The sequence below is a fragment of the Mastigoproctus giganteus genome, chromosome 12, assembly GCF_048544385.1.
Source record: "Mastigoproctus giganteus isolate SK-2022 chromosome 12, ASM4854438v1, whole genome shotgun sequence".
NCBI lineage: Eukaryota > Metazoa > Arthropoda > Arachnida > Uropygi > Thelyphonidae > Mastigoproctus > Mastigoproctus giganteus.
This window is the reverse complement of record NC_143586.1, coordinates 107,204,295-107,227,752: the sequence shown is the minus strand read 5'-3', so window position 1 is coordinate 107,227,752 and position 23,458 is coordinate 107,204,295. Positions and strand designations below refer to the sequence as shown.

General features: G+C 37.7%; 1 protein-coding gene across 3 annotated transcripts in view; it reads left to right on the top strand.

Annotated features, from left to right (window-relative positions):
• Positions 1-23,458, top strand: part of Cpsf6 (cleavage and polyadenylation specificity factor subunit 6) — an 821,382-nt gene that overhangs the window by 540,314 nt on the left and 257,610 nt on the right. The window lies entirely within an intron of this gene.

Here is a 23,458-nt window from a genome sequence, read left to right as displayed (position 1 = left end):
ATACAGATACTTTGCCTGTATCAATGGCAAAATGTTTTCCAAAAATTTTAAAGAAATTTAGTCACCTGTCAGGTTTTCTGCCACTACTGCTGTGCAAACATAACCCCACACTAATTCGGTAGGAATTAAGTCAGCATGATATGGTGAAATCCATAAAATGTAATACCCATGACCTGTAATTGTGTGTAATCCAAAAGCTTTACTTATATTGACAGTTTGGTTCATGTTAGCACCAAATTTTATTTTCTATTATATTTTCTACACTATAATAACATGTGTTGCCCATTACTGTGACAGAATTATATGGTAAATTCAACATAGATTACCGCTCTTCCCATCTGCTGAAATCTTTAAAATTAAGATAATCCCCAATCGATGTATTTGATTTAAACATTAAAGGTGCATTGTTGATAAAACCTTCACTTCCAATGTGAACTATCATAAATCAAGAGTCTTTTCTAGTAAGCATCTTAATTCTGTGCTCATCATATACCAGCATAAGTTTTACCTGTAATGAAAAACTTATGTTGCCATGTTTGTTTGTTTGTTTATTTGGTTTTTAGGAGCATTAGCAACTAAGGCCATATTGCTCCGGGGATATGCGGTGGTCATTCCCTGACCTTTCTGCATCCTCCGTGTTTGGTGGTCACAGGCTCGAACCCCGGTCTAATCAAGAAGCATGTGCTATGCACTGCTGCTCTTGCTCACCTGGCTACGGAGGTGCCATGTTGCCGTGTGATGAGCACATGATTCATTTCAAAATAATGTGGCCTACGGCAGGAAACATCTCCTGGTGGTCTTATTTACCTCATGACAAATTTGCAAATCTTTCTACAGTAGCACATTAGTAGAGGCATATGATACAAGAAAACAATTTAGCATGGGGTTATGTTTTTTTTTTTTTTTTTTAGAAAAAAAAAAAAAAAAAGAAGAACCTTCAATTTCACCCATCCTTTCTTTTCTCCAAAAGTTTGTCCAATTACATATGAAACATTTGTCCAAATCATACATTAGTATTCTTGTTTATTCTTTCTCTTTCCTTCCATTTGTCATTGAAAATAATAGCTCGCCATTTCTGGCTCTTACCTTATTGCAACACTTGCTCTGCTGTTGACGATGCACACTACATGCCACACTTCAAGATGCTTTAATCACTCTCCAGATTCGCTCTATCTCTTCTTAATACAGTGGATTCCGGTTATTTGGGCCACCGGTTAATCGGGGCAGCCGTTTTTTTTGGGGCAAATCTTAAAAAACAGAACCCAATTGAGAAAATATACAGGGTTTACTTCGCTTAATTAGGACAATATGCCATTTAATCGGGGCAGGAGACTGCAGCACTGGAGATTACCCTATGATTGTCTCCTTCCATACCACGTGGTTCAGTCGGAGTTCTGGAGGTCACAACCATAAAACAATTAGTAGTCACCTGTTTATTGGGCTTTTCTGTTAGTGCAATCTATCATAAACGGATAGTAAACTCGATCTTATTGAATTTGCAATAATACCGACAGCTGGAATTCTGTGGGTTATTATGGTGAAATGTGCTTACACTTCCATGAAATCTTCAGTCTTATAAAAAATTAATTTTCAGAATCTTCTCTTCATTCCTATTTTTAAAGCTTCGTAACTTGTTACTCCGTTCTCACTTGCACGTATCGTGTTACCTGCAATTTGTGTCTGCCGTGTTCTTTGTTATTGATTGCTTATCTTTTTACTGTTTTAACCCCCACCCACAAATGTCAGTGAACAGAAATGTCAATTAGTTATTATGTACATATTACAGTATGTATTAACTATTCCGATTTTCACATATCATTTAATTTTTTAATTGGTAAGGTAATAAAAGATAAATTTGTGCTTAATATATCTTTACTTTTATAGCCCGTGGATAATATTCCTCCTATTTTCGCTAATTAGAATCGCTGTTTAATAGAATTAAAATTCAATTCACAAATGTGATCACAATGACTGGCACTTACTACACATCATATAGTGAATGGTACTTTACTATGGTGAGTCCATTGGAACGTGATTTGATTGTACAGTGAACCAATTGTAAAGCAGGGTCCATTCTATTTTTAACTGTTTACGTGAAACTTCAAATAATTGGAGCAGCCACTTAATCGGGCCAAATGCACTAGTCCCGGTGTGTCCCAAATAACCAGAATCGACTGTATGTTTTGCTACATTAAGCTCTGTTTTACATTCCTGCCCCTTGCCATGGCCTTCCCAAAACTTTCTTTGATGTTTCAGCCTTTTCAAACTCAGAAATAAACTTTTTGAATTTAAAAAAAGTGTTTTATTTTTAATGTAAATATATAATTGTATGTACATGTAAATAAAAAAATAAATTAATACATACATAAATCATTTTGACAGTGGCATAATGGCAAAGTTTTAGTTGGCTTTTGAAGGTCCTGGTTGAGGATCTTCTGCTGAAGGCTCTGGTTGAGAAGATTGCTTTTTTTGAGAAAAGGATGAAGTGTTGATGCCTGGATTTCTTCTTCCTTTCTTTAAGAATTTCAAAATAAGTGCTCAGGGTTGGTATGACATCCCTTTTAACTGTGGCACTCCTCTCCCAGTCATGCTCAATGTCACAGTGCTCATTAGTGAGGAACCCTACACTTGCAAAAATACGTTGTATATCACTATTTTCATAATTTTTAGCGGAGAGTCTTATTTCTCTTTATCCTGCTTTTGGCTAAGTTCTGCAACTAACTCTTCACGGTCTTCATTTGAAAAACTCTCTACATTACTTTTCAAGTGCTAAGTTACATCTTCAGCTGTAACTTCTTTTAACCCTACCTCTTGTGCCAGCCTTCTGATGTCTTCTACAACATTCTGTTTTGGCTTGAATCCTCTGAAGTCATTCATGAAATCTGGGAGAAATTTATGCCACACTCCATTTAGACAATTCACAGCCACTTCTCTCTTGCCAGGCTGTGTTATTAATGTGAAATATCAAACGACCCCCAATATTCTCCGATGGTAATGTTGGACATGTTCAAAGTTTGTTTGCCATACATAATAAGCTTTAAAGGTGGCTATTATCCCATGGTCCATGCATTGCAAAACTGGTATTGTATTAGGGGGCATGTAGACAACATTAACGGCGCCTCCGTAGCCAGGTGGGAAGGAGCAGCAGTTCGTAGCACACGCTTCTTGATTAGACCGGGGTTCGAGCCCGTCACCACCAAATACGGAGGATGCGGAAAGGTCAGGGAATGACCACCGTATATCCCGGAGCAATATGGCCTTAGTTGCTAATGCTCCTAAAAAGCAAATAACAAACAAACAGACAACATTAACTTTAAAAGGTGTTCTGACTTCACACAGATTTCTAGGATATCCAGGGGTATTGCCCAAAAGAATAGGAAGCCTACACTTGCAAAATTGGTTGGTAAATTTTTGTCATTTCAGAATTTGAGAACAGTAGGGCAAAAATAGTTGTTGTCCCAATCCAAGAAGACATCCTGTGTCATCCAAGCCTGCTTTTTTGACTTCCACTACACAGGCAATATGGCATTAGCAAAGGCACATGATGCTAGAAAGCAAGCTTATATAGCATCAGCCAAAAAAAAAAAAAAAAAAAAAAAAACCCCACCTTATTTTGCCCATCCACCCACCCCAAATGTCTGTCAAGTTCTGCTTTGAATCTATTTAAGCTATCAACTTCTGCAATGCCAGATGGAAGTTTGTTCCAGCAATCAACTACCCGCTGGCTAAAGGCAAACTTCCGCACATCTAGCCTACAACCATCTTTCCTCAATTTGAATTTATGCTCTCTCAGGCGATTATTCTGAGCAAGAGGAAGAATCCCATCAGCATTGAGCATGCTCAAACCATTCAAGGCTTTGTACACCTCAATCAGATCACCTCACAGGTGCCTAGTCTCCAGACACAATAATTTTCAAAACTTAAGCCTTTCTTCGTAAGAGCAACCCTTTGTTCTACTCACTAATCTTGTTGCCCTTCTCTGTACTCGTTCCAGCAGCTCTACATCTTTCTTGAAATGAGGCCTCCAGACCTGTATACAGTACTCAAGGCGTGGTCTGACCATTGCCTTATACAAAGGGACAATACCCTCCTTATCCCTGCTAGAAAAATTCCTGTATACCATTGACAAGACACCATGAGCTACTCTTGCAGACCATCTGCACTGCTCAGAAAACTTCATATCTGCTTGTACAATTACCCCCAGGTCCTTTTCATTCTCTACCACTGTCAGTGTGGTACCACAGAGTTGATACGTTACTCTGGGATAACTGCTTCCCATATGTAGTACGTTACATTTCTCAATGTTAAACTTCATTTGCCACCTCTCAGCCCATCTGCTCAACTTTTCTAGATCCTGTTGCAGCAGTGTACTGTCATTAGTGTCATTAACAACTCTGCCAACCTACGTATCGTCTACAAACTTCGACATTAAGCCTGATATACCATCATCAATATCACTTATAAATACAGAAAACAACAATGAACCCTGAGGGAATCCACTGATAACATTAGTCCATGAAGAGCAGTTTTTTGATTACCACTCTGTCTTCTCCCACTCAACCATCCCTTTATGCATAGGAGCAATTTGCCTCCGTAGCCAGGTGGGAAGGAGCAGCAGTGCGTAGCACACGCTTGTTGATTAGACCGGGGTTCGAGCCCGTCACCACCAAATACGGAGGATGCGGAAAGGTTAAGGAATGACCACCGCATATCCTGGAGCAATATGGCCTTAGTTGCTAATACTCCTAAAAACCAAACAACAACAACAACAGCCTCCAATGCCACACTGCTTCAGTTTGTGCAGCAGTCTTCCATGTGCAACAGTGTCAAAGGCTTTTCTAAGATCCAAGTATATGATATCAAACTTATTCTTTGCATCCAGTTCCTTTTTGACTACATCACAGTATCCAATCAAATTAGTCAGACAAGACTTCCCCTTAACAAACCCCTGCTGTGTCCAAGCTATAACTGAAGCCTTGTCTAGATGATCATGCAGTGCCTCCATTAATTTCCCTGAAACAGAAGTTAAACTAACAGGTCTGTAATTACCTGTATCTCCCTTTGGTCCTCTTTTGTGGATTGGGTTCACATTTACACATCTCCAGTCCATTGGTACCTCCTCTGAGTCCAGGGAAGCTATCATAAATATGGCTAAGGGTTTGCTTACTTCCTTTGCCGCCTCCTTTAACATAACTGGTCCATCCACCCCAGGTGCCTTTCTTGGGTTTATCTTCAACAATTTCTCCTCCACTTTACTCTCAGTTATTACAAGATTCTCTAGCTTACTGCCAGATTGAATACACCTCTGGCATTCCCCTCCCTGAATAACTCCTCATTTGTAAATGTAGATGCAAAATATTCATTTAGTTTGTTAGCTACCTGAGCAGGATCATCAACGGTTGAACCATCGATATCAAGTGGACCAATCTGATTCATCCCTTTCCTTCTAGAGTTTACATAAATAAAGAACTCTTTGCTGTTTTTCTTTACATCCTTTGCCAAATATTTCTCGTAGTCTGCCTTTGCCTGCCTAATCTCCTTTGTAACTTTCTTACAGACCAGCTTATATCTATCATAGGCTTCTGTGTCACATGTTAATTTTTATGTATCCCATGCATTTTTCTTCTCTATCAAATGTCTAATTAGTTCATCTGACATCCATTTAGGCCGAAATCTTGAACAATATTTATTTTTTGGTATAAAAAGCCTAGTATCTTCCAAGATTAATTCTTTGAATTTGCTTTTGGTAACGTCATCAGTTGGTTCCACTGTATAGAATTTAAATACTGTCTCAGACCACCGTAGTCACCTTTACGAAAGCAAAAACCTTTCCTTTATCCTTGATGGTAGTTACCTCTTTCAGTAAATCCCAGTTCAGCACACTGTGATCACTGCCACCTAATGGTTCCTTTATCTGCAGATTTTTCATGCATGAAGAATCATTACGATAATCAGATCAAGAGTATTACTCCCTCTAGTTGCCCCCCCCCCCAAACATGCTGCTGTAGAAAACAATCATCCAATAAATCCACAAAAGCCTTGCTAGTGTGTGAGTGACCAACCCACAAATTCTAGTCATTATAAGGGAAATTAAAAGCCCCCATTATAAGACATTCTAATTTACTGGCTCTCTCTATTTCTCTGCAAAATTGTTCATTATACACATCAGATTCATTAGGCCTATAACACACACCTACTCTCATTTTTCCTTTCCCAGTGCTATTATCACACCAAACAGACTCAACGTTGCATCGTCCACCAACATCAATTGGATGCACTTCCTTAGATTTTGTTTCTTAACTAACAGCATAACCCCCCCCCCTCCTCCCAGTCCTGTCTATCCTTTCTGTACATATTGTACTCCCCAAATTTCAGTTATGGACTGCTTATGTCTGTGTGACACCATGTCTCTGATATCCCAACAATATGTGCCTTTGATGCCTTGACTAGCACTTCAAGCTCATCGAATTTATTAACTATACTCCTAGCATTGGTGTATATGTAAGTATACATGCACCTGTTTTTACTCTTAGTTACCCTAACACAGCCCATGTATTTACTTGTTCCACTATGTCTCCCAGCAGTACTGGAAATTCCCATTGCCTTGCTTTCCAGGCTGCTGCTCAATTGCATTTCAATAGAAGTAGTACAAGAATCACTTTTACCTCTGCCAGCGGCTACTGTTAATCTATCAGTCCGTGTATCCCCCCCCCCCAAGCTAGCAGTTTTCCGACCCACCTCGATAGCATCAGCAAATATTCTTGCACCCTTTTTATTTAGGTGTATCCCATCCCTGTAGAAGCAGTCTCTCCTGTTAACAAGCACAGACCAGGCTGAGAAAAATTCTACCCCTTGAGCCTTGCACAATCTCTCCAGGGCCAAATTGATCAACAAGGCTCTTGTCATATACTCCCTTCTATCTTGTCTGGGCAGAATTGCAGACACTTTCAAATTCAACCTAACTCATGGCTTTTTTTTCAGCATTGTCTTGTACTTGTTAAGTAATTCTTCCGGTCTCCTACTCTTAATATCATAAGCCTTTCAGAACACGTGGTATTTCTGATTGGTGCACCAATATTGGCTTCAAAATTGCCTGACACATTTGCTCCCAACAAAAGTGCCAGCCTGTCTTTTGATGCTTTAAACCCAGGAGCCAGCTTTTCTTCATTGGTAATGAAGTTTCTTGACGGCAGGAGCATATTCAGGGGTGACAGAAGGGGCATATGCCCCCCTTAACCAAAAATTTGAAATTAAAGAAAAAAGAAAGCGGGAGGCGGTCTTAAAAAAAACTCAAAACCCTGATCGCCGTGCCCCCCCCCCCCCACAATGACACCTGGACATGTCACTGCTTGGGGGGGGGCACCTTTTTCTAATAAAGGCCCGTTTCATCAACATAGAAGATGAGATCTGAAGGATGTTCACCCTCTTTTACTATGGCCTGAAACTCTGCATGGAATGCGGCAGCCACCTTAGCATCTGCTGCTAATGCGCCAATAAAATCCAAATCAAATCAAATCAACCTTAGCATCTGCACTTGCTGCCTCGCCAATAAAATTTTCGCACTTCTGCATTTGGTTCTTGCTTTAAATCCCATGAACCAGCCAGCCCTTGCCCGCCAAAAATATTTCATTGTACTTGTGACCCCCTTCTTTCTTCTTTAAAGTCTTCAAAAATTGACTTAGCCTTGCCTTTTTATTATAACAGTTTGGGTCAAGAGAATGTGGTTTTTTTTTTTTTTTTTTTTTTTGTTCAAATCATCTATCCAAAGTGTCAGCAATTGCTCCATTTTTTCTAAAAGTTTACTTCTGCTGTAACTAACTTGAGTAGCACTTACTTTGGCAGTACTTTAAAATGATTGTTTTATTTTATCAGAATTTTTCGTAAGATTTCATTTTTCGGTGAGCTATAGTGGGCTCGCGAGAGCCCATTGTTATTTATTTTTTTTTTTAAATTTGCGAGCCCATTGTTGAGATTTATTTTACAAATTAAATCCTGAAAGCAATTATTGAGTATCCAGAACCGAAACTATGGTGGGGCGAGCGGGGCCCCGTTCCCAGTATTTTAATGGCGCAATCAATCGGTTATGTATTTTAAATTTGCTTAATTTTTGATTCATTTACAGTTAGACCTCTGTTTAACGAACTTCTTTATAGGGAATTTTTTTAAGTCCCCTTGGTAATTACATTTAAAATAGTTTCCGTTGAGCAAAGAAAATTTCCATGTAACGAACGGATTAGGAGAGACAACTGTGTATGCATTGTTCCCACCTCTGGCCTTTAAGCAATTTAGGTAATTAGAAAGTGCGAATTAAGGGTGAAATGGATTACCGTTTCACAATGGTAGTGGTGTCCGTCAAACTTATGCAGTCACATACCGAGAAGTCGCGCTAGTCAATACGCTTTCCATAGCCAGTCAGAGGATTAAGAAGACTCGACACAGATTATAGTCTCTGGTCAATTAGTGTTGTGGTTTCCCCTTTACTATGACAAAGGAACATATGTTTTTCGGAGAAGTGAGTGATCCACTCTTTCCAGTAAATTTCTCCTGTCTGTGTTTACATGGTCGCAGTAGTAGAATATCCGTGTGATTTAGACATTTTGCACAGTATTCAAAGAACTAGTGAAAGTAGCAACATAGAGGGGGGGGGGGTTGAAGCAACTAAGATATATAAACTTTACGAAGATGAAATGTTGGCAGATTTTGAAATTTTGTTGAGCCTTTCACTGTGTAGAAAATGTTTAAAAATATAATGACATACAGGCAATAATAATAATAAAAAAAAAAACTGTATCACCAATCTCCAAAAAACTAGCGTGAATTAAGGATGAATGCTAAAGAACTTGATGTGGAAACTATAAAGGTCCGTCGTGTGTTCAGGCCACGATTAGCAGCTTGTAGCTTGCAGATGGTAATTGTGTGTTAAGGGAATTATCCTGCACTGTGCAAATATTTTGAATCAGAAGTTAAATATTCCGGATTATTAAATGGACTTTTAAATTTGGAATTTCTTAACCATTTAGCGCTAATGGTCGATATCCTGCAAGAGCTCTCTTACCTTTCAGAAGCTTTACAGAATCACAATAGTAAAAAGCATATAAATTAATTATTCGAACTATCAATGCTATTGCTAATTTGAAAAATTCTGAAGGAAATTATGAAGGTAAAATTGAGAGCATGTTGAAGTGGAAAGAATTTGAAGGAATCAAAATTGAAAGTAAAAAAAATACTGACGACAAGTTATTAAATGCATTGTTTTATCCTTAAAGGATAAGTTATTAGTGAAACAGTGTAAAGCCATAAAATATCTTTGAAACCCTTGCCATTAGCAGTGCTGAAGCTGAACGAGCTTACAGCATAATGAATACTATTGAGTGAATGAATGAATAATGTTGACAATTAAACACATTGCAGATCATGATGAGCATACATCTAAATGGAAAACCATTGCTTCAATTTGATCCAGATCGTTACGTCAAATCATTCCTCTGTAATCATTGCTCAGCTATTGAGCAAAGCAGATCGACAACAAATATTAATAAAGAAGTAAATTGTATATGGCAATTTTTAGAATAAATTTTTCTTGAATAGTTATGAAATAATTTTTTTTCATGTAATCTGTGATTTTTTGTGTACTTTTTCTAGGAAGTTTGTTTTTTTATGTAATATTTGTTTTAATATTGTGGAATGCTTTGTGATAGTTTTTATGTTATTTGTGATATAGGAAATATTTCGTGTTATTTTTTATTCGTAATATTAAAATTTTATCATGAAAAAAATGTATCCATTATATTTCCCTAGTTATTAAAAAAAAGTCGAATAAAAAAGTTGCATGTATGCCGAGCATGTGCGGTAGATGGTTTATGCAAAACGTCCTTCGCGTTTCTTTTAGGCATTTTGATTTGTATATATCGATTACGAAATAAAAAAAACTTTTTTATTGTAAATATTTTATTGATCATTCGCACATTTTCATAATTTCTGGAAGACAAGATACAGTGGATTTATGATAATTAAAGTCATCATCATCATCAGCCATTTTCAATCCACTGCAGGATGAAGGCCTCTCCAGCAACTTTCCAGTTCCTTCTGTTTTGAGCACTGGCCATCCATTTACTACTCAAAAACTCATGAATTTCATCTATCCATCTCGCCTTTGTCTTCCAGGTTTTCTTCTAGCTCCTCTTGGGTACCATTACGTTATTTTCTTAGTCCATCTGTCATCATGTCTTCGAGCTATGTGTCCTGCCCAAGCCCATTTTAGTTCTTTAGTTTTGATAAGAATGTCCTTTACTTAAGTTTGCTGCCTAATCCATGTGTTTCTCTTCTTATCTAACAGTCTGATTCCCAATATAATTCGTTCCATTCTTCGCTGTGTAGTTCTTTTGGTGAGTGCCCAAGTTTCACTTCCATAAGTCATGGTGGGGAGTATACATTGGTTCATTATTTTACGTTTCAGACAAACTGGGATATTGCTCTTCAGTATGTGACTATATTTCCTGAATGCTATCCATCCAAAATTTATTATTCTCTTGACTTGCAGCCATTTATCATTATTACAGCTAATAACTTGTCCTAGATAAGTATATGACTCCACCTTTTCAATTACTGCTCCTTCAATCATTATTTCCCTTTCCGTGGCATACTTGTTCATCATTACTTTTGTTTTAGCCATATTCATCTGTAGTCCAAAATCCGTACTAACTGTTCATAACTGATTAAGATTTTCCTCTAATTCTTTGGGATCGTGGCTTATGACCACAATGTCATCTGCAAATCGTAAATGGTTTAGGTACTCTCCGTTCACATTGACTCCTTTCTGCGACCAGTCTAATCTTCTGAAAGCTTCCTCAAGGGCAGCAGTAAACAGCTTCGGAGATATTGTGTCTCCTTGTCGAACTCCTTTCTCGGTTTTAAATTTGCTACTGTCTTTGTCTAGTCTAATAAAGGATGTAGCACTCTCATATATTTTCTTCAAAATCATAATATATGGAGTATCTATGCCTTGTCTTTCCAGTGCCCGAAACATTGCCTTATGCTGTATGGAGTCAAATGCCTTTTCATAATCCACAAATGCCAGGCATAATGGTGTTTTATATTCATTTGCTTTCTCCATTAGCTGTGATATTACGTGAAGGTTGTCCATAGTTGAGAATCCTGTCCTAAAGCCAGCTTGCTCTTTCGGTTGATTCTCATCAAGTATTCTTTCTAATCTGTTAGTAATGACCCTTGTGAACAACTTGTAGATATGGGATAACAAGCTAATTGGTCTATAATTTCCAATTTCTGATTTATCTCGTTTCTTATGCAGGAAAACTATGATTGCATTATTCCACTGCTTAGGCATCACACCTTTTCTAATGCACTTTGTGAAGAGCCTTGCCAGTTTTTGTGTTATGTCTCTTCCTCCCAATTTTGACAACTCTACAGTAACTTCATCTTCCCCCGGGGCTTTCCGATTCTTCATTTTCTTCAATGCACATTCTACCTCATCAGGAATAATATCGGGTATGTCGTATGCGTTGCTGCTTTGCAATCCATCTTACCCACTGCTGGTATCATTCCCTCGCTCCTTGTATAATTCTCTATAGTAGTCTTCTGCTATTTGAATTATGCCTTCTCTGCTGTTTATAAGTACACCATCACTATTCTTCAGTTTCAGTATCATTTGTCTTTCTGTATTACTGCTCACGGCTGCTGATTTAAATCCTTTGTTTTCCCTTAATGCTTGTTCTACTTTTCGTGTGTTAAATCTTCTTATATCCTCTCTGAGTCTCTTTCTAATGGCTTTACATAACTCAGTATACTCAATTTTCTCCCTGTCAGTGTTTTTCTTGCTCTTCATTTGTCGTCTTTGGTTCATCATGACAAGTGTTTCTTGACTAATTTTTTTCTTCTTTGGATTTCTGTTTCCCTATAGGTTTCTTGGGCTTTATCACTTTCAGCAAGTTGTAATATTCCTCTTCGATATCTTGGTCCTGAGCAGTCTGCAGAAGCTCAAACTTGTTCTTAAGTTCCAGTACATACTGCTTTTTCTCCTCCTCTGTTATTTCAAAGACCTTTTTATTATTTACTCGAGTCAGTTTTTTCCTTTCCTTTCCTACATCTATATCAAGTGTACATCTTACCATTCTGTGATCACTTCCAACATTTACCTTATTCAGGACGGTAACATCATTCACAATATATCTTCTGTTAGTGAGGATGAAGTCGATTTCATTAGTTGTTAATCCATTTGGACTCTTCCATGTCCACTTTCTGTTCACCCTTTTCTTGAAAAAAGTGTTCATTACTGACAGTCCTTGAGATTCTGCAAATTCCACAAGTCTTTCACCTCTTTTATTTCTTTCACCAATTCCAAAATTTCCTATAGTTCCTCTTTCTGCGCTGTTTTGCCTTTTTCCAACCTTAGCATTGAAGTCCCCCATAATAATAGTGTAGTGGGGTTTCTGCCCATCTAGAAGACTCTCAATTTCAGTGTACATTACTTCAACCTCTTCATCATCATGGCTCGATGTTGGTGCATAAATCATTATAATCTTTAGCTTGTACCTCTTAGAAATCTTGAATATTAGTCTTGACACCCTTGGTGAGGTACTTTTGAATTCCAAAATGTTGTTTTTAAAATCTTTATGGACCAGAAACCCAACTCCACCTTCACTCCTTTCACTGTTTCAATTGGTGTACAGCAGATTTCCACTTGATAAACTTATAAGTGATTCATTTCTTCTTCTTGTTTCAGCCAAACCGATGATATTCCAATTCACATTTTCTAATTCCTTTTCCAGCTCTAATATCCTGTCTTCACCGATGAGTGATCGTACGTTATAACAGGCCAAGTTCAATTTCCGTGCATGGCAGCCTGGTCGTACTCAGAGATTCTTAGCACCCTCTGCTTCCACTCTGATCCTCTCGCTGCCGTAAGAGGGAGAGTGAAAGCTGCTGGGGACTGAGGGCCATTTGTACTGTTGTGCTCTCATTAAAGTAATTAAAGTAAGAGATGTATACTTGCTACTGTAACGTATCTAAATATCTCTGTAAAATAGCACCGATTGACGTACCGATCTTTCAGTTGAAGCGATATACGCCGCTGTTGGGGGCACCTAACAATGGAATGTATCAAAAAGGCGAGATGAAAAAAGAAATTGTTGACAAATATTTGTATTGTTGAAATCATGCTTACTGCAGTAGTAACTTCAGGAAGCATGATTGTGACGTCATACTATTCAAAAATTATAAAAAGTTAAAACTCCAGACACTGTTGTATCCAGTTTTTATCGTAAGGTGAGGAATGACGACCAGGTTATTGTGTTTTTTTTTTTTTTTTTTTTTTTTTTAGATAGACCAAGGAACATTTTACACATTCAGTTATACACATGGTTAAGGAGGGTAATAAGCCATATCTGCCCCCCCCCCCCAAATTCGCCCCTGACTTGAGATACCATACCGGTCACAAAAAAATGCGTCACACGCTATAATCACAGTACTAGTAGTGCGAGCATGGGAAGCGCCTCTAGTGGAAGTCGCGGATGACGTCACTTCCGTGACCGATCAAATTTACTCGGTAGAAAGTCAGAAAAACTGCGAGCCCATTGTTAAAATATTCACAGCTCACTACTGAATAGTGGTAATAGTCAATGGAGGCATTCCTCACAAATTAGGAATTCTGTAAGGAAGGGGAGGATAGAAGTTTACTAAACTCTAACAGGGAGCTAAATGATTTTGTAATAGCGGAGAGAAAAGTGGAGGAGAAATTGTTGAAGTTAAACATGAAAAGGGCATCAGGGGCAGATGAAATCTATCCAGTTATAATGAAGGAGGCAGCAGGGGAAGTAAACAAACCCTTAGCCATAATTATGAGAGCATCCTTAGAGTCAGGGGTGGTCACCATGGACTGGAGATGTCCAAATGTATCCCCAATTCACAAAGGAAGTTCAAAGGGTGGCGCAAATAATTATAGACCTGTTAGTTTAACTTCTGTTCCGGGGAAAATAATGGAGTCCCTCGTTAAAGAAGTGATGCAGAATCACGTAGACAAGACTGCAGTAATAGTTCAGACACAACGTGGGTTTGTTAAGGGAAAATCTCGTCTGACCAATTTGATTGGATACTATGAAGTGTTCACAGAGGAACTGGATGCAAAAAAAATTATTTTAATATATACAGCAGACTCTCGATTAACCGGGACGGGACACTTCAAAACTCCAATAAACAAAAATAAATCAACCAGAAATCAAAAATTCAAGTAATAAGAGCTATAAACGCTGTTTTGCAAGTCATAAATAAGCAACAAGCGGCATTATAAGTCGTCATTGGGAGACTAGTGTACCTATTATCTTGCAATCCCCGCTGTCTTCACACCAGCCACTCAAAAAAAAAAAAAAAGAAAAGAAAAGAAAGAAACCAAATGTTTAGTTTGTTTTAGTGCATCGCATCGATTGTTGTGTTCCGTTGCAGTGCAAAAGGACAAATTTTGTTTCGTTATTTATGTCATAGATGTCAATTTTTTTTTGTTTATAAATCGCAAAAATGGTGGGTAAACACAAAAGAGTTGCGTTTTCAGTTAAACAAAGCAAAAACTTGAATTATTCAAAAGTTTGAAAACGGTGCATCTGCTAAATCTGTAAGGAATCATTATAATGTAATGTTGGTCACCAAACCATATGCAACATCGTAAAAATAAAGGGTTGCTAATAGACTTAAAATCGACATCGCAAAAAATAAAGGGAAGCATCGTATTGGACACGAGTAGTACGTGATAAGTTTTTTTATCTATTGCCATATTTTGTACGTAGGTTGCTGAACATTTTTCAATACAGTAAGTCCTTGACTTACGCAACTACGGATTTACGTAAATTTTTTTTCACTCAATTTTTTTTTTTTTTTTTTAGGATTGTAAATTTAAAACAAACAAAAATAATAAATAAATAAAATAAGTAATGAATAACAACGATCACGACACACACAAATTGCACAAGTAAGATACGGAGTAACGAATTTATTTATGGTTTTTTTTTTTATATATGATTGAAGATTTCAGTGAAGGAGACACCGCTTCACCATAATAACGTAAAATCCGCACGTTTCCAGCTATCGGTATTATAGCAAATATAATAAGATCGAGTTTACTACCCGTTTATAATGAATTGCATAAACAGAGAAGCCCAGTAACCCAGATGGTGCAAATTGTTTAATGGCAGTGACCTCCAGAAAATGTGCATTATTAAAATGTGAGTTCGCGTGAGATGATAATAGTGTCTTTTCCCCTTAACCCTGTAAAGTCCTTTTCAGAAAATTTCATTTTGCCCGTTATCATGGTGCCAACTAAGAGAATAAGTGACAGCGCTACTAGTAAATCTACCAACAAAAAGAAAGCCATCGATTTGGATCAGAAAATTAAAATAATAAGGGTGTATGAAAATGGCCAAACTTTAACAAGTATCGTGCGGAATTCAGATTTGTCAATAATAATATAGTAGCAATAAATATGTTATTAGTCATTCCCGAGTTATGTAAAACTCGACGAAGTAAGAAGTCTGGAACGTATGTTGGGGACTTTTGTATTTTTGGATTAACAGGGATTTCTGTTTTACCATCTATCCTGGAAAATCGAGAGTCTACTTTACAGGTGACCCTCGGTTAACGCTGATAATGCGTTCCGGAAAAACAGAGCGCTAAGCAAGCGCCGCATTCCCATAAAGTAACATATGTATTTGTGAGTTGCGGTCGGTGCCATACGATATTTCCTAATCAATAATAAGTGGTAGTGAAAAGATGCACAAATGTCAGTCAAAATATTTAATATTCAAATATTTGTACATATAAAATATTCCGCATTACATACGTATATAATTATGTGGTAACTACTTACGTATCAAAATTAAACCTAAAATTCCAATTAAAATCATGAATTGAATTGATCTAAATTGATTTAATTTAATTGATGAATTTAATTATGAAAAATGTGTCGATTTTGGGTTGAACTTTGGCCCTCTTCCAAATAAACTAAAAGGGGTATTAATTTTAAATCCCCCGCAGTTTAATTACCACTCAACAATAAAGTCAACCGATCCTTCGCCGCTTTGAAACCTGGCATGTTTTTTTTTCTTCTTTCAATATGAAACTTCTTTTAGGCATTTCCACAAAAGTTCTGCTTCATCTATGTTATAAACTTGTTGAGAAGTATAACACACAATACCCCTCTTCAATAATTTTAACAAGTTCTTTTTTGAAAGTTTCGGCTCTTTGATCTGCACTTGCGGCTTCTCCCTGGATTTTAAATCTATTCAACCAGCCCTTACTAGTTTTAAATGGTTCCAATTTTTTTTTTTTTTTAGGTGAGTTTTCTTTAGATCATCATATAGGTTAATCTCTCTCTCTCTTTTTTATTATTTATAATATTTAACTTCACTGAATTCTGCATTGGATATTATCTTCAATAAAATTAGTTAGTCTTTCCATTTCAATCCTAATAGCCGGCCCTAGCCCGAGTTGCTTGCATTGAAACAGCTATCTTTCCCGCTGCTAAAAGTAATTCTTTATTATTATTTTTTTTTTATAATTGTTCTTACAGTTAAACTTGCAAGTCCTAAATTTTGGCACACATGCGCTTGTCTTTGACCGGATCGATTCCACTTCAAAACGTCTAATTTGATTTTCAAATTCAGTCTTTTTCCTTACATTTATAGTCTTCGTATTGCACTCAGATGTTGCTTTTTCATTCTTATCGGCCATTATTAACTTTTCGAAAATGTAACTGCGTTGGTTGCATTAATTATGATACAATGTGCAAGTAAACTGTCCGTTGTACTGAGTGATCACTAGACTTCGGATAAATGCATATAAAGCAAATATTACAAGCAATATACGTGATCATTTATTAAAATGTTGATCTCCAAACTATATAACAAGTCACTGTACTGCAATTAAATTAGCGTGCGAGAGAATTTCACTGAGCGTGGGAATATTTCTCAGGTCGGCATGGTAAATGTTTTAACCGTATTTTTATATTCATTTTCAAGCTATCGACTCTATCAAATGAAACGATTTCGTTAAATATGCCAAAAATGCAATCTGTAAAAGAGCGTTATAGTGATCTATAACAGCATTATAGTCAGATACGGGTTATAATAAAAGAACAGCGTTATAGCAAATCAGCGTAAAGCGAACCGCGTTATAACGGGGGCCTGCTGTACTTGGATTTCAGGAAAGCTTTTCATACTGTTGCACATGGAAGACTTCTGTACAAATTGGAGTGGTATGGCATTAAGGGCAAGTTGCTACAATGGATAAAGGGATGGTTGAATGGGAGATGGCAGAGAGTGGTAATAAATGGACACTGCTCTACGTGGACTAATTATTAGTGGAGTCCCACAGGGCTCGGTGATGTACCCATTGTTGTTTTGTGGCTTTATTAATGATATCGATAAAGGTATATCAGGCTTAATGCCCAAGTTTTCAGATAATACAAAAGTTGGCAGTGTTGTTAAAGACAGTATGCTCCTGCAACAGGATCCAGAAAAGTTAAGTAGATGGGCTGAGAAGTGGCAACTGAAATTTAATATTGACAAGTTCAGAGTACTACATATGGTTGCAGTAACCCACGAGAAATGTACCAACTGTGTGGTACTACACTCAGGGATGTGGAGAATGAAAAAGACCTGGGGGTAATTGTGCAGTCAGATATGAAGTTCTCTGAGCAGAGCAGACAGGCTGCAGAGCAGGTCATGGAGTTTTGTCAATGATATATAGGAATTTTGCTAGCAGAGACAAGGAGGTGATTATACCTTTGTATAAAAGCAATGGTCAGGCCACACCATAGTACTGCGTACAGGTCTGGAGGCCTCATTTTAGGAAGGATGTAGAGTTGCTAGAACGAGTACAGAGAAGGGCAACAAGATTGGTGAAAGGAACAAAGGGGTTCCTCTTTGTTCTTACAGAATTTAAGCGTCTCTTACCAGGAGAGGCTTAAATTCTGTAAGTTGCTGCATCTGGAGTCTAGGCACCTGCGAAGTGATCTGATTGTGGTGTACTAGGCCTTGAAAGGTTTTAGCAGGCGATATGCTGATAGGATACTTCCACTTGCTCAGATTAAGAACCTGAGGCGGGTATAGATTCACATTGAGGAAAGACAGTTGTAGAAAAGATGTGCGGAAGTTTACCTTGAGCTGGCAGGTGGTTGATTGCTGGAACAGACTTCCATCTGTTGTTGTTGTGGAAGTTGATAGCTTAAATAAATTTAAGGCTGAACTAGACAAACATTTGAAGTGACCAGATGGGTGAAATGGGAAGAGTTTTTATTTTGGCTGATTCTGTATAAGCTTGCTTTCTTGCATCATATGCCTAAACTAATGCTAATGCTATTCATTGCCCTGCACACATTAGAAAGCTTTCCCCAGCTTCTATCCTCTGAATAACCTCCATCTTATTTTTCAATGTGATAGATTGACATGCCTTTTTCATGCTTTCATTTGCACTAGGATTCATTGAACTTCTTTTACCGGACATGGCATCTCTTTATTGTATTAAATTAAAAATTTTGTAACACGATTGTCATAAACTGCACACAGCTATCACTATTATTAATTATTATTTAATTTATTAATAGCACAATTTATTGAAAAATGTTATCGTAATAAATTTCCAACACGTGTGAATGGCATACACAACAACCAACTGAATGCTTCACTGCAAGGACCTTTACAAGTGGCAAAGGTCCATGTTGAAGGCGGGAAACTTTCTAGTCTCTGATTGACTATAATACAAGCTCACTAATCGCTGTTTAGCTCAGATTGTTCTTGATCACGTGAACAGTGCATATTACAATACAGTGCCAATAAAGTTTGTCTGACAATTTTAAACTTTCATTTTAAAAATATTGCAAAAAAATTGCAAAAATAAATGAATAAAAATGGCCTTGTGGTTAGTGACAGGCACTATTGCAAATAGGTGCAAAATGACAGCTACTTGTATTTACATACCAAGCCAAAAATAAATAAACATGTTTGTCCCACACGTTCCTAACTACCCACTTGAGCACATACTTTAATGTAAGCCAATGCCCCAGAATTTTACAGTTTTAGAAACACTTAGAATTTATATTATTGTTTGCCAGTATTTTTTTTTTTTTTTTATGTGAACCCCAAACAAGAGAGGTATTAGAACCTATAGTACTTAGCACCGTGCTTGGGTTGGAAGTTGAGAAGACGAAAGAAGATATTTGTTGACATTGGACTTGAACTTCTGTAGATTGTAATTTTCAGGAAATACGTATGAAGGAAGGTTGTTCCAGAAAACGGCAGTTGAATGAATAAATGAGGAAGATGAAAAGTTGGTTCTGTGGGTTTGACGTTGGACAGTAAATGGATGCTGGCTGGTGACGGCACGTGTTCGGACTGTTTTGAAAGAGATAGCGGGAATTATAGAAGCCAATTCAGAAGAACAGTGCCCATGTCAGTATCTGTAGAAGAGGCATGCAGCAGAAACAGTACGTCTATGAGAAAGCGAGTGGATAGACTCTGTTAGAGATGAATCATTAATTAACCTAACTGCCCTCTTCTGAATGGAATCAAGAAGCCTGAGAGAGGTTTTGGGGCACCACCCCAGATGTGGGAACAACATTCCATGGCAGGGCGGATTTGCGATTTATACAGAGTGAGCAGCTGTTTGGAAGAAAAGTAACGCCGAGAGCGAAAGAGAAAACCAAGTTTTTTAGATGCAGAGGAAGCAATATTTGTAATGTGCTTGTGCCAAGAGAGATTAGAAGTCAAGGTAATATCCAAAAGAGATATATCATTTTGCCTAGAAATCGGAGTGTCACTAAATATAAGCATAGGAGCAGAAGAATCCTTTTTGCGATATATAAGACAAGACTGAGTTTTAGAAGGGTTGAAATCAACCAAGTTGTCTTTGACCCACTTGAGAATTACCTGAAGATAGGCATTTAAGGAATTGGTAGCAGATTTTCGAGAAGTTGAAGCTGATTGAGCAGGATAAGATTTCTCAAAATGGAAAGTTGAATGCAATGTGCTATCATTGGCAAAACTACGGATAGGATTTCCAGTCAATGGAAGAAAGTCATTGATATATAAGAGGAAAAGACTGGGGGAAAGAACTGAACCTTGGGGGACACCGGCATTAGTGGAGAAGTTAGAAGAGAGAGCCATCAACCATCACCCTCAGTGAGCGATCAGAGAGAAACCTGGATAACCAATTACTAAAAACAGTTGGCAAACCATAAGATCGAAGCTTGTTTAGAAGACCTTTATGCCAAACACGATCAAAAGCCTTTGAGATGTCAAGAGCAACTACTTGTGTTTCACCGAACCTTTCCATTGAATTAGTCCATAAATGGGTAACATAAGCCAGAATATCACCAGCGGATCGACACTGACGGAATCCATACTGGTGATCGTTGATCAGACGGAAGGTTTCTAGGTAGTTTAAGAGTTGGCGGTTAATTGATTTCTCCATTACTTTAGAAAGAGTAGAAGTAATTGCAATGGGATGATAATTGGATGGGAGGGATTTGTCACCCTTTTTAGGAACTGGCTGGATATGAGCAAATTTCCAAGCACAAGGAAAAACACCTTTGGAATAAGAAAGTGAAAAAAGGCGGCAAAGAATAGTAGTAAGTTCAGGAGCACAGGTTTTGAGAACAAGTGGAGAAATACCATGAGGACCTGGAGCTTTCTTAGCATCAAGATTCATCAAAATCCTTCTGATATCCTTTTGACGGAAGACTACAGGAGGCATTGAATGGAGCGTGTTGGGAATGGTGGGAGGTGTCTTACCAAGATCGTTAATACATGAGCTGGAAGAAAAATGGGATACTAGCAGGTCAGCTTTATCCTTGGCTGAAGTGACAACAGAACCATCTGGTTTGGACAGAGGTGGGAGCAGAGATGGGCAAAAGTTGTGGCCAATAGCTTTGGCAAGAGACTAGAATGCTCGGCTGCCATTAGGGTAAGAAGCAAGTTTTCTACTCTTAGCCTGTTCAAACTCTAGTTTGGACTGATTAATAACTGCTTTACAATTGTTGCGAGCTTTGGTGTAGGCAGAAAATGAAACTGAAGAATTAGAAACAAGCCAATTACGATATGCAACATTCTTCTCTTGGACAGCCTTAGCACATTTATTGGAAAACCAAGGTTTAGATAAAGGACGAGATTTTAAAGTGGAGTGTGGGATAAAGGATTCCATTCCTGCAAGAATAATTTCACTGACACGACCTGAGCAAACATTGACATCAGAAGTTTTGAAACAGTAATCCGACCAAGGAAAAGAAGAAATGAAGTCTCTCAGGTCATCCCATTTTGCATTCTTGTTATGCCCAACAACACGAGGTTGGGAATAGCCATGAGATAAAGGTTCCATTGGAGAAGAGACAATCACCAAGTTGTGATCTGAAGAGTCTAAGGGACCTCTCACTTAGACCGTTGTTATGTTTTTATGAGGTAAACTGTGATTGTAAACCTTTAGCTGGTACCGTGCAAATTTCACGTGATTGCACTCTTCTATATGATATATTTATTTTAAATTCATATACACATGTGTATGTATAAAGAACAGTTATAATTAAGTTGCATCATTTTGAAGGCTCAAAGCCAGAAATCTCTAACTACACAGAGCTGAAAGAGACCTAGTACATGTCGAAATTCAGAAAGGAATCATACAAAAAAATCATTGTGAAATAGCAGCAGGGGAAATGGTACTATATAGAAAACGTATACAAGTTATGCTGCAGTCATATGGAAGAATTATTAAAATGAGATTGCAAATAGAATTGACAAAAATCACTTGGAACTTGTGTTGAAGAACCTATCTTTATTTTGATAAAAGAGTTTATCTATATTTTGATAAACTCTTTATCAAAATAGTAGTAACATCTATGCTGCTCTCAACAGATACTACCAAAAACTAAAATTTGTGTTCTTATAAAAAAATAGGTTGTACAACATGATGCTCAAAATTGTAGAGATGGGTAGTTTATTTATTTATTTTTAAAGTAAACCCCAAACGGATGAATTGGAACCTATAGCACATAGTACCATGTATGGGTTGAAGGCTGAGAAGATGAAAGAAGATATCTGTTAATATTAGACTTGAACTTCTGTAGATTGTAATTTGCAGGAAAGGTATGAAGAAAGGTTGTTCCAGAGAATAGAAGTTGAATAAATGAATGAGAATGAAGAGAAGTTGGACAGTAAAAGGATGTTGACTAGTTGCGGCACGTTGACTAGTCCTGCTCTTCTTCCAAATCAGATTGCTTTGGAAGAAGAGCAGGATATACAAAAAACAATCCAGAAGAACAGTATCTATAGAAAAGGCACAAACAGAATACAGAACAAACAAAATACAACAGAAACAGAACATCCGTGAGACACAGACTCTGTTAGAGATGAGTCATTAACGAAACTAATTGCCCTCTTTTGAATGGAATCTAGAAGCCTGAGAGAGGTTTTGTGGGCACTTCCCCAGATGTAGGAACAATATTCCATGGTAGGGCAGATTTGCAAGCTGTTGTTTTGAAAGTAAAGCCCAGTTTTTAGATGCAGATGAAGCAATATTTGTAATGTGCTTATGCCAAGAGAGATTAGAAGTCAGGGTAATCCCCAATAGAGATATATGATCTTGCCTAGAAATCGGAGTGTCATCACTACTACCACTATTAATACCGTGTTGAACCAACATTCAAATGGATAACTATCACTATTCACCTAGGCAGTGACTCCACTAGATGTCTAAAGAATTTCTTAGGGATCTATAGCCATGCTACCTGCAAGGCTTGTTCCCCACCTCCAGACCTACATGCTACTAAATACAGATCTGGAGCCTCATTTTAGGAAGGATGTGGATCTACCAGAATGGATGTAGTGAAGGGCAACAAGATTGGTGAAGGGAACAAATGGTGGTCTTGCCAAGAGGCTTTGGTTCTGCAAATTGCAGCACCTTGAGACTAGGCACATGTGAGGTGATCTGACTGAGGTTTTTAAATAGACTGAGCAAGCTCAATGCTGATACCATCTTTTGTGTTGCTCAGACTACACACACATGAGGGGACATAAATTCAAATTGGAGAACAACGAATTTCAGGACAGAACCAGACAAATTGTTAGAGAACTATACAAGTGAAGTTTTTTTTTTGTTTGCTTGTTTGTTTCCTTGCATCATATGGCACTAATAATAATAATAAAGATGCAATTAGCCCAGTGGTTATAACGCTGGACTGCCAGTATCATGGACTTGGGTCCATTACTCATCTCCGGAGGGAGGGGGGGTTGCAGGCCGAAAAATCACAGAAGTTGCTTCATCAGACCTACCGTCCCTAAGGTCCAAGTGTTGGCTGAGGCAGAGAATGGTGTAATCTGATGTTGCTCCCGTAACCTCCATCCACCACTGGATGTAAAAGCCAAAAACTAAAATGGCTCCACCTCCATAGCTGAATGAAGATGAAAAATAG